At 36.8% G+C, this 4,285-nt stretch overlaps 1 pseudogene; it reads left to right on the forward strand.

Moving 5' to 3' along the window:
• LOC102893660 overlaps nucleotides 1–2,136 on the forward strand; it is a 2,764-nt pseudogene extending 628 nt beyond the window's left edge.
• Nucleotides 2,137–4,285: the final 2,149 nt, after the last annotated feature.

Here is a 4,285-nt window from a genome sequence, read left to right on the forward strand (position 1 = left end):
TTTCTAGACACTGGACATCAGGTAATGAAAGCCAGTATTCTCTAAGACATGGGAAACAAACTAGGTGAGCAATTACTATGGCCTTGAGAGAGTTTTCAAGTGGTGGAATGGGAAGGGTGGGACAGGATGTGAAATCCACAGAAAACCTAGCAGATTCTCTGAGTTGAGGCGATAAAGCCAAAGGTCCAAGGAAACCAAGATGTCTAGAATGTGCAGGGCAGCGTACTGGAGACATGAAAGTTGCACAGAGTTCATCTGCAGGAGATCCCCTCAAGTACTCAGCTGAGTACAGACAGCACATGTGTGTGAAGAAACTATCTTACTTCAGGGATAGAATCATCCAAAGATTTTGGAGGTACAGTGGCCAGTATTCAAATGAGGAAAGGATAAATGAAGGTAAAATAAAGACGTTTTCAGACATTAAAAAAAAAGAAAACCTAAAATAATAAATCACCCAGAGCACCTGCACATGTTAAAAGGCAGAAGGAAAATAATATCAAGTGGAAATAATGATATGTATACCATAGTCCCCCTTATCTTTGGGGGATACATCCCAAGTCCCCCAGTGGATGCCTGAAGCTGTGGGTAGTACCAAACTCTATATATATTATGTTTTTTCCTATACATACATACCTATGATAAAGTTTAATTTATAAATTAGGCACAGTAAAAGATTAACAACAAAAACTAATAATAAAATAGAAAAATTATAACAATGTATTACAATAAAAATTAGATGAATGTGCAGCTTCCTCTCCCCCTCCCCCCATTAACCAATCTGTGAGATCGCCACTATGTAACTTATGGGTAGGTAACACATACAGTGTGGATGTGCTAGACAAAGGGGCGATTCATGTCCTGGGTGGGATCAAGCAGACAGCGCAAGATGTTGTCACACTACTCAGAACACTATGCAACTTAACATTTATGAATTGTTTATTTATGGAATTTTCAACTTAATTTTTTTGAACCTCAGTTGACCGTGGGTAACTGAAACTACGGAAAGCAAAATTGTGGGTTAAGGGATTGCTATTGTACAAAGGAATAAAGAACATCAGAAATGAGGAAATGGAGTTCAAGACCCATGGAGAAATATATATGATTTTTTTTAACTATTTCAGCTTCTTTAAAGGATAACTCACTGTTTAAACAAAAATAAAAATGTATTGTGGACTTCATAAGTTATGTAAAGGTAAATGTATGACGACAGTAATGCAAAGACCAGGTAAAGAAAAGCAGAAGTATGTTATTGTAAATGTCTTAAATATGAAGAGATATACATTTTATATTATATGAAGTGATAAGTCAAGGTAGATTATAATGACAGAGCATAAGCCCTAGAGAACCTCGAAAATAGCAACAACAATAAAAGAGCCAAGAAAGGAAATGAAGTAGGATCATAAAAAATATTTGATTGATCCAAAAGAATGCAGAAAAAAAGAAGCCCAGAGAACAAAATGGATACAACAAAAAGAAAACAAGCGGAGCATTGTTGCTGAGGAGTCTCACGGATGCGGGCGCCGTTACTCACATTCCGGCAGTGGCGGCAGTGGTCGCGGCAGTGGTCGCGGCAGCGAGGCACTCCTGACGTCACAGTCCCTGCGCTGGTGTAGCCACTGGATCCCTGTGCTCTTCTACCCTCCGCTAGCACCGTGATTGATCAGCTGACCAAAGAGCAGATTGCGGAATACAAGGAAGCTTTCTCCCTGTTTGATGAAGATGGTGATGGCACCATCACAACAAAGGAACTTGGAATTGTCATGAGGTCACTGGGTCAGAACCCGATAGAAGCCGAATTTCAGGAAATGATGGATGAAGACGATGCTTGACTGTAAGGGCACCATTGACTTTCCAGGATCTTTTACTATGATGGCTAGAAAAATGAAAGATACAGACAGAGAAGAAGAAATCCGTGAGGCATTCCGAGTCTGACAAGAATGGCAGTGATTATATCACTGTGGCAGAATTATGGCCCGTTATGACAAACTTAGGAGAACAACTAACAGGAAAGCAGATGAAATGATCAGAGAAGCAGATATTGATGGAGAAGGACAAGTAAACTATGAAGAATTAAATCAGATGACTGCAAAACAAAGACCTACTTTCGACTCCTCCACCACTACCTCGAAGAATTGAATTGAATCTTTCACTTACCACTTGCCAAAATAAATAAATAAATAAAAAATAAAAAAAATCATTTACTCATTTAGTTTCCACATAGCAAAACTGAATGTCAAAAATACCTTCTGTCCACACTCAAAAAAAATCTGCATGTATTGTTTTCTTTTTTAATTAATTTTTTTTTATGGTGACATTGGTTGCATGTATTGTTTGGTAGTCTTGTCCCCTAAAGATCAAGCTACACATTAGTCTTATGATGTAAATACTTGTACCCCCTTAATGATAAGGAAGCACTTAGTGGACTCTTTGCAGTTCCATTTACTAATGATTAATACACTGGGCTGGCCAGTTTTTCATGCATGGACCTTGACAATTGAGCACACTCAGCATTTGTTTTAAAAATGAAAAAACAAATTCAAAACCTATTCAAATGTATTCTAGTTCAGTTCATTAGTATAAATTGTCATAGCTGGTTTACTGAAAGCAAACATATTTAAAATTGGTTTACTTCAGGATGTATGTAGAAAAATAGGTGAAGGATAAACTTTCTAGACATATTCCCACAAACAGGATGGTCCTCTTGTATTCCCATGTACTCCGACCCGTGGTGACAGTGACACGCCCTGGTGGTATACCCACGTGTATTGGTTTAGTGTCATCCGCGTTGTACTAAAGCAAAATAGGCTGTCACCATTCACACAAATTTTTAAAAAGAAACTTTTACCAAGGGAGCATCTTTGGCCTTTTTCTTTTTAAAACCTCCTGAACCATAACTTGTAGCCAACAGAGGTAGGTTGTTGCTGCGGACTTCAGCATAACCATCAACACTGCTGTTCAAGAAATTATAATTTACATTCATTCCAAGTTGTAAATGCTAGTCTTTTTATTTTTTTCCAATAAAAAGATGATTAACTGAGAAAAAAAAAGTACACAAGTAACAAGGTGATGATTTAGAACTATGTCAATAATAACATTAAGTATAAATATAGTAAACATTCCAGTTAAAAGGAAAAGATTATCAGATCTGGTATAAAATGCAAGAACCAATTAATTACTGCCTACAGAAAACACATTTAAATATAAATGATAATAGTCTAAAAGTAAAAGATTGAAAATGATATGTGCTTATACTAATAAAAGGAAGTTGGATTGGTTACATTTATAACAGTCCAAATAAACTTCACAACAAAAAAATATATTATCTGGGATAAATAATGTTATTTCCTAATGACAAAAGGGTAAACTCATCAAGAAGACTTAAGTATCCTAAACAATTAATTATTCACTTAAAAACATGGTGTCAAAATGAATAAAACAAAAACTGATGGCACTGCAAGGAAAAATAGGCAAATCCACAATTATACTCAGAGATTTTAATATCTGCCTCTCAGTTAGATTATGATTGGTGATCTAAGCTATAGTAGAGGTAGAAGCAAAAGGCAGAATGTAGTGCCCTGAGGAGTTAATGGGAGATGAGACAGGAGACAATACCTACAGCCCTTTAGCAAACTATTTGGCTATGTCAAGAATGATATATATAATTGATTTTGGTGAAAGTTGCACAACTTTGACTATAAGAAAAATGATTAAGTTGTACATTTTAAATGGGTGAATTGTATGGTATGCGAGTTGCATTTAAATAAAGCTGTTTTAAGAAAAAGAAAGATATAGGATGAGAACATCGATATAGAAAAGGACACAAGGTAAAAGGAAGAGTTGAGTACATTTATATGCTGAAAGGTAGAAGCCAATAGACAGTGAAAACTTAAAGAGCCATGTTGTAAGGCTCCTGAGAAGATGGAGAGAATGTCACCTGAATGCTGGGATTTGGACACCCAGGGCAGAAGGGAGCTCAAGATGGCATGGAGGAGGTAAGGAAGAGACACAAGTTTGTGGGTGGGGAGGGCTTGGAAGTGGGATGAGCTCCCATTAATGTCTTGTATTTTCTCTGTGAAGTAGAGCTTAAGACTTCTGAGAATGAAGAAATCCATCTTTCCTGCTTCCCTCTTCAGGTGGAACCCTTTCACAAAAAAGTGAAGGGTAAACCTGAGACAACAAAAGTTTAAGACCAATTGAATTAGAGCCATACAAAATGGGATAGACTGCCTCAGTAGATAATAAATTTTCTATCACTAGAGGAGCTAGCTGGTCAATTATTAGGGAT

The sequence above is a fragment of the Pteropus alecto genome, unplaced genomic scaffold, assembly GCF_000325575.1.
Source record: "Pteropus alecto unplaced genomic scaffold, ASM32557v1 scaffold20, whole genome shotgun sequence".
Classification (NCBI taxonomy): Eukaryota; Metazoa; Chordata; class Mammalia; order Chiroptera; family Pteropodidae; genus Pteropus; species Pteropus alecto.